The sequence below is a fragment of the Zootoca vivipara genome, chromosome 13 (genome assembly GCF_963506605.1).
Source record: "Zootoca vivipara chromosome 13, rZooViv1.1, whole genome shotgun sequence".
Classification (NCBI taxonomy): domain Eukaryota; kingdom Metazoa; phylum Chordata; class Lepidosauria; order Squamata; family Lacertidae; genus Zootoca; species Zootoca vivipara.
This window is the reverse complement of record NC_083288.1, coordinates 13,362,612-13,376,849: the sequence shown is the minus strand read 5'-3', so window position 1 is coordinate 13,376,849 and position 14,238 is coordinate 13,362,612. Positions and strand designations below refer to the sequence as shown.

At 45.7% G+C, this 14,238-nt stretch overlaps 1 protein-coding gene across 3 annotated transcripts in view; it reads right to left on the bottom strand.

The window, feature by feature from the left end:
* The window catches only part of ACBD4 (acyl-CoA binding domain containing 4), a 30,740-nt gene extending 24,935 nt beyond the window's left edge, over positions 1-5,805 (bottom strand). For all 3 annotated transcript variants that reach the window (XR_009558514.1, XM_060282339.1, XM_035134843.2), the window contains exon 1: positions 5,691-5,805. The gene's annotated coding sequence lies outside the window, so the exon portion shown is untranslated. The remainder of the gene's footprint in view (positions 1-5,690) is intronic.
* Between the last annotated feature and the right edge of the window lie 8,433 nt (positions 5,806-14,238).

The following is a 14,238-nucleotide window of genomic DNA, read 5'->3' as shown; positions in this document are numbered from 1 at the left end:
TCCAGCAGTGGCATATCCCCATACAGCTGCTCGTCATCATCTTCGTCTCTGGTGCTGCCAGGGGCCTGGACCTCCACGTCTTCTCGGGTGTCACCTATAGGGGGTGCTACGACACTAGAAGTTGGATTAGTACTTTGTATTGGTTCAAAAGGAAAAATCACAAATTCCTCATCCTGTGGCTCCTTGGAACAATCAATGGCAGTGTCCTTTGTATCAACTTTGCCTTGCTCATCGAAGTAAATTACATGCTGCGAACTTGTCTTGCCAGTTTGCGGATCCAAGACTCTATATCCTTTTCCTCCAGAAGCGTACCCAACTAGGATCCCTGCCTTCGCTCTGGAATCAAGTTTGTGTCTGTGCTCCTTGGGCACATGATAGTAGCACAAACTTCCAAATACACGTATATGTGACAAATTTGGGGCTTTTCCATGCCAAAGTTCAAATGGTGTGCGCTCTGCGCCTTTTGTGGGCAGTCTGTTCTGAAGATAGACTGAGCAACGAGCCGCTTCACCCCACAGCCTGTGTGACAAGTTAGCTTCCTTTAGCATGCACCTTGTCATTTCCAAAATGGATCTAAATTTCCTCTCTGCAATTGAGTTTTGTTGGGGTGTGTAGGCAACTGTGGTCACGTGTGATATGCCTTCTCTAGCCATGACGGCCTGCATCTCATGTGAACAAAATTCCCCACCATTATCGGACATTAAAATGGAAGGGGCTCGCTGGAACTTGTTCTTGACCATGTTAAGATAGTCCCTGAACAATTCCACTGTCTCACTCTTCTCCTTGATAAAGTAGGCTACGCAGAATCTCGAGAAATCGTCCAAAAATATCAAAATATATTTATTACCTCCTAGAGAAGACACATTCATTGGTCCACATAGATCTGTATGGACAATGTCCAATACTTTAGTGCTTCTCTTCTCTGCACAACGTGGGAAAGAAGGTTTAGTTGCTTTCTCACTAACACAAGTTATACATTTTGATGTTGGTGTATTTGTGTTGCTTTGCTTTACCTGCAGACCTCTCACAAGATCACCTTTCTGTAGTTCCAGAATAACGTTGGTGTCTCTGTGTCCAAGTCTCTTGTGCCAGAGTTCCAGACTTCCTTCGTCCTTTTGACTTGGTTGCGCCACCTTTGCAGACTGGTTCTGCTGGTTCTCTGAAACATTAAGCTCATATACACCATCCTTTAGTGTGCCTTGAACATAAACTTCATCATGCTTAGTCACAATACATTGTCCTTTTTCAAATGTAATTTTAAAACCTTTCCTGTCCAAACTGGACACGCTGAGTAAGTTGCAATTAAGCTTTGGTGCAAACTTAACTTCAGTTATCTTAGTATTAATTGTTTCATGATCTACGTTGAATTTCAAATTCACAGTTCCTGAACCAATTGCCTTTACAATGTTGCCATCAGCAATCTCAATTTCAGAGGTTTCATCCCCATTAATCTCATTAAAATACTCCTTTTCATAACAGAAATGAGAACTCGCTCCACTGTCAAGAATCCACTTATTGCGCTTATTTTCACAATCCTGGACAGCTAAACTCCTCTCCTGCATCAACATGGTTTGCTCATGACTCCCCTTCTTAACACCTTGTGGTTTTGAGGGGTGGGATTCAACTTTATCCCCATTTTGACTCTTGCAGTTCCTTGCTATGTGGTTTTTCCCATTGCATTTAAAACAAATTATTTCTCTAGATGTCTGTCTGGACTTTCCAAAATGCTTGGATGCATAGCTGCTATCCTTCCTCCTTGGATTCCTTTCTTGAGAATCAAGGCTATCTCTGCATTCCTCTCTTAAATGGTTGATAAGCTCATTAAAAGTTAAATCCTTTGTGTGATCCATTATACTTTTAAATGGAGCAAACGTAGGTCCCAATGATGCAAGCATAAACGTTACTTTAGTCACATCATCAAAGGCTCTGGGAGTAAGGGCAATTCTTTGAACAATCTCAGAAAAATTCTTAAAATGCTCTGTAAACTCTTCTCTAGAATTCATCTTCAACTTGAGTAACTTATCCAACAAGTATCTATAGGAACTCTCTGTAGATTGTGCATAAATGCGTTCAATGTCCTCTAGGATCTTAGATGCATCATCTTCAAAATTTATCATTGATAGATGCTCATTCCTCAAACTGCTCAAAATTATGTGCTTGGCTTCATCATTTTTAATACTCCAAGCTTCTATCTTAGCTAAAGCTTCTGCATCGGTTCCTGTAGGCTTTTCTTCCTTAATGGCCTGCAGAACACGCCTAGCAGCAAGATAAACTAAAACGCGCTGCTTCCACTGCACAAAATTATTGTCATCCAGCAGCATAAAACTTGGTCTTGCCTCACTATCAAAACTGGAGCTTGCCATCTTAAAACTTCAAAAATTTCCAAAATTCAAAAATCTTTCAAAAATCAAATTCAAAATCTCAAAAATATCTTCACTACCTCTGAGCTTTCTCAGTGCTGTAAACTCTGAGGGAGGGGAGGGGTAGTTAATCCCCCAAGCACACTGCAGAACAAAGAGACCATGTGCTCAACCAGGAAATCCTAACTGGAAAAATCCTACAGAGTTCAAAATCACAATCCAAATCAATCCTTCAAAAATACACAAAATACGCAACTCTGGGCCGCAATAACCCTATGTGGGAATGTTCAGGAATGTGGATGAGGAGATATTGTTTAATATATCCTATCCCCGCTTGCGCTAGCAAGCACAAAACTTTAGCAGAGTAAAACATTCCCCTTTTGCAAAATACACAGCAGAAGAACGTTTGCGCAGGCTTGATTTAAGCCACTAAAATAAAGTGTATTTTCCTGGTATTTCCCCTTTTTCCCTCTTAAAAGAAAAGACACAACACAATGCTCTTAAAAGTATAAAAGATGTTTACTTACAAGCATCTCGAGGTACAGCACACTCAAGAGGTAGACTTGCTTAGTTAAAAGGTAATATATACATTGTGAAGTTCACTTATAAGAAGTGAGACTCCATCTCATCTCTCTCTCTAGGCTGGAGGCCTTGAGGGAGAGACTCACTAAGATGTGTGTAGTCCAAGAGGTCTGGTCCAAGAGAGGGAAAATGGCTGTTTCCTTCAGGATTTATCTGCCACTTCCTCAACTCATTTGCATGTGAAGGAAGAGGAAACTACGCTTAGTCATATCCTCCTCCTCAGTCCTCCAAGTGGACTATCTAGGGATTGTTGTGACTTGACTGCACTTAACCCTTTGCATCCCACACAAGTGGTCCCCAGGGGCATCCCAGAAAGGGAGACTCCAAAGGGCTAATACCCTTTGGCATTATATAGGGGACCGGGTGGCGCTGTGGTCTAAACCACCGAGCCTCTTGGGCTTGCCGATCAGAAGGTCGGCGGTTTGAATCCCTGCGACGGAGTGAGCTCCCGTTGCTCTGTCCCAGCTCCTGCCAACCTAGCAGTTCGAAAGCACACCAGTGCAAGTAGATAAATAAGTATCGCTGCGGTGGGAAGGTAAACGACGTTTCCGTGCGCTCTGGCTTCTGTCACGGTGTTCTGTTGCACCAGAACCGGTTTAGTCGTGCTGGCCACATGACCCAGAAAGCTGTCTGCTGACAAACACCAGCTCCCTCAGCCTGAAAGTGAGATGAGCGCCGCAACCCCAGAGTAGCCTTTGACTGGACTTACCGTAACCATCCAGGGGTCCTTTTTTACCTAACAGTCAAACCTCGGCTCCCGAACGCCTCTGTTTTGAAACCTTTCGGTTCCCGAACTCCGAAAACCCGGAAGTAAATGCTCTGGTTTTCAAATGTTTTTCGGAAGCTGAGCGTCTGACATGGCGTCCGCTTGCGTGCAGGAAGCTCTTTCAACCAATTGGAAGCCGCGCCTCGGTTGTCGAACGTTTCAGAAGCCAAATGGGCTTCCGGAATGGATTACAATCGAGGTTTGACTGTACCCTGTAGTGTCTTCTCTTCAATATGGCATTGGCCCACTACTGAGCAGCCTGCTGCCTAGAGCAGGCATCCCCAAACGGCGGCCCTCTAGATGTTTTGGCCTACAACTCCTATGATCCCTAGCTAACAGGACCAGTGGTTGGGGAAGATGGGAATTGTAGTCCAAAACATCTGGAGAGCCGAAGTTTGGGGATGCCTGGGCTAGAGCATAGCTCTCTTGTGCAACTGCTACACCTCCTTACCTTACTGGCACTTTTCAAACTGCACATCCCATCCCGAGAACCTGGTTTCTGCCGCCAGTGCCAGGCTGGTGCCGCCTGCTTGCCTTACCCATGCAAACAGCACTCTGGCGCTCTGTATCTAATACACTTTGCTGCCTTCTTCTGATAAGAAACTCCCGTTCTTCTGGTCCAATGTCCACAATTTCTATCATTAATCCTCAGTTTGCTACATGGGCACCTTGACCAATTCATTGAATCATAGAACCATAGAATTGTAGAGATGGAAGGATCATTCTAAGCCCAACCCCCTGTAATGCAGGAATATGCAGCTATCCCATACAGGGATCGAACTTGCAGCCTCAGTGTTATCAGCACCACACTCTAAGCCAGGGGACAGCAACCTTTTTCAGCCGTGGTGGGCCGGACTATATTTTGGAAAAGAAAAGAAAAAACGAATTCCTATGCCCCACAAATAACCCAGAGATGCCTTTTAAATAAAAGCACACATTCTACTCACGTAAAAACATGCTGATTCTTGGACCATCCACGGGCCGGATTGAGAAGGCAATTGGGCCTCATCCGGCCCCCGTTTGCCTACCCCTGCTCTAAGCAACTGAGTCCTTTGAGTTGAACACACTATACATATAAAGCATATTCAAAACACATCCTGCCCCTCAACAAGGAAACTGTAGTTTACTCATCACAGAGCTACAAACTCCCAGCACACTCAACAAACTACACTTGCCAGGATCCTTGGGGAGGAGGAAACACGCTTTAAATTTACGATGCGTACACAGGCTAAGGCTGAGACCTACTACAAGTGTTGCCCTCATATGTCCTCCTTTTTGCTGCCACGATGCACGAAGCATTAATCCTCCTCTCCTGCATAGCTCAGTCGGTAGAGCACGAGGCTCTTAATCTCAGGGTCGTGGGTTTGAACCCCCACCCTGGGCAAAAGACTTCTGCATTGCTTGGGGTTGGGCTAATGGTCCCTTTCCAACCCTACAATTCTATGATTCTCCCCATGCAACCCATCTTCTGCCAGCCGGGCAACAAATTGCTCCCACACTGCAATCCCTTTGCTTGCCCTTGTGGCTTGGAGCCCGCTCACCCCAGCGCCGATCGCAGACCACCACGCCCTTGCCCACAGCCCCTTGTTCCCCGATGCCGCTCTGCTTTTGCTTTCTGACACCTCTTCCTTTCACCTCTTGTATGATAACTTGGCTGCCCGGTACCTTTCCCTGCCCAGCCTCCCGACTGCCAACTTCCTACTTTGATCACAAACCCAACCCAGCGCCTTCTGCCCCTTTGGGGAACCACAGGACCATCAAACTGCAGAGTTGGACAGGACCCTGAGGCTCATCTAGTCCAACCCCCTAATGCGGGAATCTTCTGCCTCTCGGCAGGACTCGAACCCACGACCCTGAGTCTAAGAGTCTCATGCTCCACCGACTGAGCAATCCCAGGCCTATCCGACCATTTGCCCCCACTTGCCACCCCCCAGCACCCGTGATCCCACGCCCTTTGCACAAGAGTCCAGTTCCAGACTCACCTTGCTCCGCTCAACTTCGCTCTTTGCCCGGGCACTGCGCTTTCCCGGCGCCTGGCTTGTTTTTTTGCTGCTTGTTACTTTTGACCTCCTTAAAGCCTGCCCACGGCTGCCCGGTTCAGGGTGAAGCGCGTCTCAGCCAACCACCGCGCTGCATCGCGTTCCACGCTTCGCGCCTCGGCCAATAGGCAGCAAGCCCAGCCATCCGCCCCCGCCTTGTAGCTTGAGAAATACTGTGCTCGTGTTTTTTGCTGTGATGTAGAAAAGCCTCTCCGGTTTGTACGCCAGCGCCGCCCGCAGGAGAAGGAAACGGCCAGCAAATATTCATGGGATGCTATTTATTGTCTAATATCGCCATCGTCGGGCGGAAGCGAGGATAGCAAGCTGATTCCTTTATCGGTGCAGTTATTCACACTGTATTTATTTGCTCCAGAGGTTAAATTCTGAGACCAGAGGGATTTTAATTGTGCCAGGAAGACGCAGACTGATAGCCTGTATTTGTCTTCGGCTCCAGTCCAAACTCCAATTTACCCCATTGCAGGGGCGCCAACTTTAATAAAATCATCTTCTTCACTCGTAGCCGAGTAAGATTGTCTTCCATAAACACACGTACCTCCACATTGGGACGCAGCGGGGACATTCCTGCAACACAGGAATCTCAGCTAAAGCATCTGTGGCAGATGACCATCCAACCTCTGCTCAAAAACCTCCCAGAAATGAGAATCTACTGCCTTCCGAGGGATTCCTTCCCACTGTCAAGCAGCTCTTGCTGTCAGAAAGTTCTTCCTGAAGTTGAGTCGGAATCTCCTTTATTGTAGCTTGAATCCACGGCTTCAGGTCCTGAGGGCCTCTGGAGCAGGAGAAAGCAAGCTTCTTCCCTCCTCCCAGTGACATATGGACAAGGCTGCATGGTGTGGCTCTCATATCCATGTCCTGAGGGATAGAGCAAAACATTTCTCTCTCCCCTTTCTCCACCCCATGCAGAATTGCAAGGGGTCAATGCATCTGGCTGGTAAGAAGATGGTCAGAGTTTGGAGCCCAGTCAGGGCAGGCTGTGGGCAGGATCCTTGCATTGCTGGGGGTTTGACTAGATGACCCTTAGGATCCCTTCCAACTCTACCCTACTATGATTCTATCAAGCAGCTAAAGGAAGGGGCAGGGGAGCAAGATGCAGAACAAGGGGAGGCACAACCACACACCCCAACAGCACCCTCTGGCCTGACCCATGGTGACCTAATCCCAGCACATTTTGACACACACACACACACGATTTTATTTCCATTAATTCAGCTGCCTGACAACCCAGCTGCCTGGCCCCTGTTTGCCAGCTGATGTCACAAAGTGCTGCTTTGCAAGCAAGCCTTATAGTGCCCTGCAAGAGGGATGCCTATCAGATGATGGTGAGATCCTTGCCAAGATCCTTTCTCATCACTGATCATGAATAGGAACTGTGAAGGTAGGAGGAGCATGAGGCCCAGAGGAGAGGAGTGGCATAGAATTATTATTATTATTATTATTATTATTATTAATTATTATTAGCATCACCCATCACTGATGTATATGGCTTGGCTCCCTGGCTTGACAGCTATAGATAGCTTGCCAGGTCCCTGCCTCTCAGCAATGCTGCTCTGCGGACTTAGCCCCTTTTCATGCTGCAGGGGCCCCAAATGAATCCTTTGGTTTTAAGGGAAAGGCGTCTTGCAGGCTTCATCTTGCACGGGGCAGGAGGTAGAGAGATATATTTTGTGTTATTTGTTTGCACCATCGCTGCGTGTGACCCTTGAGAAAGAGGTTCCTGCCCCGAGAGGCTTACAATCTTTAATTTGACACAGGGAGGGAACAGGGAAAGGTTGAGGTCCAAGGTGGATCCTAAGTCCTCCTGCGAGACATAAGCCAGGGTCTGTGAGTTTAGATTTCGGGATTCCTGGACATTTCCCATCTGTAAGCTCTCCCCCTGTTTTTGCAATATGGTAATTGAGGTGATTCTATTAGAATTCCCAAGTGTATGTCAAGCAGGGAGGGAGGGGGGAAGAGAGAGAATGGAATTATGGTGGAGGCGGAAGGTGGGGGAGGCTTAGAAAGGGAGAGTGAATGTTGGGGGGGGGGAGGCAGTTGAGAGTCGGTTGAGAGCAGTTCTAGAAAGGGGGCACTTAGTGGGGGACCTGAAGCTGGGCTGGACAGCTCTTCAGCATCAGTAGTCCAGTAGTAGGATAAAGTGTGCTCATCAGTGACCATGAGAACGAACTCTGATGGTAGAAGGAGATCCGAGGCCCAGAGGAGATAAGTAGCATAGAAATAATGTTGTTGTTGTTGTTGTTGTTGTTGTTGTTGTTGTTGTTGTTGCCTGCCAATGGTGCATGTGACTTGGCTCCCTGGCTTGACTTGTCCACAGATGTTGAAAGCTTGGCAGGTCCTCAGCTGTGGCCCCCAGATGATATTTTCTGTTGGGAATATCTGGTTGCTTGCAAGGTTGAACCATATGGCCTCTCCATGCCTCTAGTCTCTATACTCTAAGGCTGCGTACACATCACACCTTGACATCACGGGGTCATTCCATTTAAATGGCAACATACACACTCATTGGTCCTTAACACATTCTAGATCTTTTTAAAGAGAATTTCCCAAAGTGTCAGGATCTTGCCACTGCGTGGGATGGGTTTTAATGGGAAGGAGAGTATACGTTAATTGAAATTTATCCAGGTACTCACAAATGTGAGCTGAACTGAGTTTTAAAATCCCCTCCTTGGCAGCAAAACTAAAAGCTTAGGAGTTAGGCTGCGAAACCTTGTTTTGAGGAAGACCAGCTATGAAGGTAAGCTGCCTTCCCCCTTTATAGGCCACTTCAGAAAGAATCAGGTAGCAAGCTGAGAAGTTTAAAAATAAGCCTTATTTGCTTTATTACAGGGGTGACCAACTCCCAAGAGACTGTGATCTACTCACAGAGTTAAAAACTGGCAGTGATCTACCCCCTTTTGGGAGGTTCAGGTCAAAGTTGTTGAGCTTTTTTTACGAAGGAAAGCCCTGTTTTTTTGGGTTCATGTAAAAGTTGTTGAGCTTCTTTAGTTAGGAAGGAAGCGATATTGAGCTTTTTTTAAGGAAGGAAAGCCCTGTTTTTGGTGGTTCAGGTCATTTTAGGGGTGCATGGCAAAGGTGTTGAGGTTTTTTTAGGGGAGCCAAAGTTTTTTAGCTTCTTTGGGGGGGAGCCACTGATCTACCGGCGTCTACCACAGACATCCAGTGATCTACCGGTAGATCACGATCTACCTGTTGGACATGCCTGCTTTATTATCATGCATTGATTCACAGCAACAGTAGCAGCAAAAACTATGCAAGCAAAATACTGTTATGGATTTGCAGGGGACACCCGCAGTATTAATTTGGAGATTAATAAATGGTAGGATTTTGATGATTTGGAGTATTGAAAGGAAGATTGGAAGTCAGCGGAAAAGTACAGGCTCAGATTTCTTTCCAAGCCAGGGCCTCACCTGGGATAGAGACAGGAACACGCCAAAAGGGGTTGGTGGCCCATCAAAGAGCCTGGGAGAGATGCCTGGGACTCCAGGGCTGCCCTGCTGTGGGGGATAAGCCCTTCTTGACAGGACCCTGCTGTCAGATGCAGACTTCCTCCAATAGGGGAATAAAGCATATTCCCTGCAGCTACGACAGTCTCTGCTGTGTCTCTGTTCTCCAAAGGAACATGGACCCCAGGTGAGTGCCTGGACCCTCCTGGCACCTGCCAAAGCTGCCCTCGTAAAAAGAACAGGAAAGAGGAAGGAAAGATTTGCATGGGGCGGGGAGAACACCCTACAAGTTGAGCATAAACAGAGAATGGGAGAAGAACCTTCCGCCATGAACGCAGAAAGGAGGTGCTCTCGTCTTGAAGTGGGTGGACCAAGCTTCCTTTGGGAGTAATATCAGGGCAGGAGCACTGGGCATCCATTCCCCACGTCTGCCAAGAGAATACCAAGTCCTCCTTCTTTCACAGGGCCACATTCAAGAGAATGGGTCTTCATCACCAGTTCCCAAGCTGATGAACAAGAGCCAAACCCTGTCGTCCGTGGTGTTCCAGTTGGGCCTTTCTGGATTGTAAAGTCCTTCCAAGTCGCAGACGGAATCCATTCTACTCAGCGCCTTGCATGTCTTCTGGGATGTTCCACTTGCTGTCTGAATTTGCCAGTCCCCGACAAGAGGAGAACGGCGTCACTGGCACACTAAGTGACTGTGGAGGCCAATTCTGGATCCACATGTCCTTCCACAGTGGGGACATAGGTTTCCAGGAGGGAATTGATCATGGTGTGGATTTGCCAAGCGTGCCTTCCTCTTAGCACGTTTCTCCCTCTTGTCCTGAGTTCGAGCTTCTTCATAGCCCATGACACCTTTGGTAAAGGCTGTTCTCCAACTGGAGCACTTGTGAGCCAGTGTTTCCCAGTTGTCGGTGTTTATACTACATTTTTTTAAAGATTTGCCTTGAGAGAGTCTTTAAACCTCTTTTGTTGACCATTACGCATTACGCTTTCCATTTTTAAGTTCGGAATAGTGTAGTTCCTTTGGAAGACGATAATCAGGCATCCGAACAACATGAGCAGTCCAATGAAGTTGATGTTGAAGAATCATTGCTTTGACATCTTTGCTTCTTCCAGCAACTCTGGCATTCGTTCGCCTGTCTTCCGAAGTGATGTGTAATTTTTTTCCTGAGACACGGTTGATGTAATCTTTCGAGGAGTTAGAGATGGCGTTTATAAGTGGTCCATGCTTCACAAGCCTACAGTAAGTAATAGCTTTGTAAACAAGCATTTTGGTTTCCCTGCGAATGTCCTGCTCCTCAAACATTCTGCACTTCAATCAAGAGAAAGCTGCACTCGCAGAGCTCAGTCGATGATGAATTTCGGCATCAATGTTGGCCCTTGCGGAAAGATAACTGCCCAGGTAGGAGAAGTGATTACATTTTCCTACGTTACACCATTGAGTTGGATAAAATATTGAAATAAATATTGGGGGGAGCAGGCAGTCCCCGCCCCAGCAAATTGATCACGAGACGCAATGCATGCACGCCATTTGAATAGCCATCAACTTTGAGGGCCCCAACCCCCTCAAATAATTTTATGAGGGGGGCATAGCTGCCAAGTTTCCCCTTTTCTCGCGAGGAAGCCTATTCAGCATAAGGGAAAATCCCTGTAAAAAAGGGATAACTTGGCAGCTATGGAGGGGGGCAACCCACTCTCTTTAAAAAACAGCCACCACCTCCCCTGCCAGTATTACTTACAAATGATGCAGAGCAAATTCCCTAATGCTGCCAAAACAATAAGAGCCCTTCAGAATTTCAAGGCATCCTTCTGCTTATTTAAGTCCACATTGCTTCCTTAGAAAACTCAGATCTACGCTGCTGACATTCCATTCAAATAGCCAACCGACCAACGCTTTCTTACAGAGGTTTTATTATCTTTCTTGTACCCCATCACTAAATTATCTCTCCCCGGTTTTTGGAAAAGAGCAGTACATCTGATGTCACTGGGATGCTCGTAAAAAAACATGCTTTTATTTCAGCACAGAGGGACTTCTCGCACAATTCCTCAGTGTTTGCTCTCACCCATGTCAGGCATGGAGACATTTAAATATGATGAAGATGATGATTGATCCACTGCCCTCAATGCACATGGTGCTGACATTTAAAGAAAATAAAGGTCCTTTCAGTCTAAATTTGGACAGGGCGAGGTATGTGGGTGAGACAACAGAGAGGGAGAAACTAGGTAAAGAGCGGATGTGGGGAAAATCCACTTAGATGCACATTCATGCCTTCATTAAAGCTAGGTTTAATGTTTTTCCAACAAACGTGCTGAGACATAGATTTACTAAGGGCCAAGTCTCTTCAATGTGTGCTTGTGAAATTAAAACATCTGAATCTCTACATCATGTTATGTTTATCTGCCCTATGTACAGTTCGGCTCGTGCTAGTATACTAAATTCCATAATCCAGCCTATGGCTGACAAACCAGTTGACCTACAGCTTGCCTGGGTTCTTCAAGATGTGGATCCTTCTATTACTCTACAGGTTGCTAAATTCCTAACAGCCGTCCTCTCGTACAAGAGATGGAATGGAATGTTAGCAGATTATTTATAGTTATAAGAATTTCCTATAATGACATCAGATATTGATTTTAGCATAGTGCCTAAATTTTTAATCATAATCTTAAACTTTTCTTTTTAATTGTTAATGTGAATTGTGTTATACTATTTGTGGCTTGAACGAGTCCGCTGTTTTATTTGATTTATTTTGTTGTGTTGTGTTTTATGATGGGCGTAAAGCCGAATAAACATCCTGATTTCCATACTCCATAGAAGTGATTACATTAAATTTCAGTTTAATCTGAGATTAAAACCACAGACTTTTTTTTTTCATGACTGATGGACTTCCATATTATAAAGGAATAATTCCCTTAAAACGGAAGACGAGATAACCCACAGAGTAGAGAGAAATAGTCAGATCAGGGTATTGGGTCAAGGATTTATTTTGAACAGATGCATATTAACACTGATCTAAAAACTGACTCATGAGCCAGTAAACTGTGTAAACTTACACAGAAGTAAGTTTACACATATGATTAGTTTGACTGGAACTTGGGGTCCGCTTAACACCGGAGGCAGGCTTTCAGATTATACTAAAACTCTTCCTCAAGATTAGGTTATTAGACCCGACTTCAAAGTTGCTGGAGAATCTGGCTGATGTTTACCTAGTTGCCAAGGTTTATGGGACAACCACTTTGGTCGGCCTGGAGACAGCCTTGGCTGAATGCAAGCACTTCATTCTGATGTCAAGTATGATGTCACAATCAGGATTAACTCCAAGTCTTGGCTAATTGAGAGACAAGTTAATAATCAGATCAAGGCTGGTTGAGACGGATCTTCATGCCAAGTGAGGAAAAGGTTTGTTTGTGAACTATTTGGTGTTTGAGATGACACCGACTACCGCTTCAATCGCCATTTTCCAACTGACACTCCTCAGCTGTCACTCACTCTAGCCTCACCCAGCATCCCTCCTGTCAATCATCCTTCCACCCACTCTTCTGTTGCAGCTATGCTGGGGTCAGCAGGGGGCCGGTCGACTGTCCCTCAGACCTTGTGGGGGGGGGGGCCCAGACTATATTTTGGGGGAAAAACAAATGAATGAATTCCTATGCCTCACAAATAACCCAGAGATGCATTTTAAATAAAAGGACACATTCTACTCATGTAAAAACACACTGTTTCCCGGACTGTCCATGGGCCGGATTTAGAAGGCGATTGGGCTGGATCCGGCCCCCGGGCCTTAGGTTGCCTACCCATGAGCTATGCCAGGCATGTCCAACAGGTAGATCGAGATGATCTACCGGTAGATCACTGGATGTCTGTGGTAGATCACCGGTAGATCAGTGGCTCCCCCCCAAAGAATCTAAAAAAACTTTGGCTCCCCTAAAAAAAACCTTAACACCTTTGCCCTGCACCCCTAAAATGACCTGAACCACCAAAAACAGGGCTTTTCTTCCTTAAAAAAAGTTCAATATCGCTTCCTAACTAAAGAAGCTCAACAACTTTTACATGAACCCCAAAAAACGGCTTTCCTTCGTAAAGAAAGCTCAACAACTTTGACCTGAACCCCCCAAAAGGGGGTAGATCACTGCCAGTTTTTAACTCTGTGAGTAGATCTCAGTCTCTTGGATGTTGGCCACCCCTGAGCTATGCTTTCTCTATTCTGGTTTTAATTGGTACGTATTGATGGTTAATTTACAGAATTGGCAGAGGATTTGAAATTTGTGGGGTTCTGATCGCACAGGATCAGTTATCTTTATAGTCTCATGGTGCTAATTGTGTTTTAGTGGATCATCTTTATAGCTGTTACGTTGCACACAGCTCTGGTACTCTCTGGCTTAAGAGTGGTAAATAAGTTGTTGTTTTAATGCGATATTTACTCTCTCTGGCTTGGAGAGAAGTGTACACAACAAGAGCATGGAAATGTGTTCAGAACAGAAACAGGGCTCAGGGAACTGAAGATTTCACCACAATGTTCAGAGTTCTTGTCACATTAGAACGTTTCTTTTTAAAAGGACGACACAATCTCAGTTCTAGCCAAACCTTCCACATAACCCAGATATGCATGCAGGGTGCTTGGGAGTGTGCTTGGGAGAAAAGGCATGTCAAGTGTGTGCCAAGAGGCCCTCTGCATTTGTCTGTTATCTCACAAGTCAAAAGCTGAGCACTGACTGGCACTGAATGTAGGTTCTTGCACTGAACCCTGACTTGGATTAAGGCCTTATACCAAAAATTGTATCTGGGTGCACCTGGGTGGCCCAGAACAGGCTCAGTAAATCTGCTAGTACAGGTATCTGAAGAAGTGTGCATGCACACGAAAGCTCATACCAAAATAAAAACTTAGTTGGTCTTTAAGGTGCTACTGAAGGAATTTTTTTATTTTGCTTTGACTCAGACCAACACGGCTACCTACCTGTGCTAGTACAGTGGTACCTTGGTTCTCAAAGAACCTTGTTTCTCAAACGCCGAAAACCCAGTTTTGAAGGGT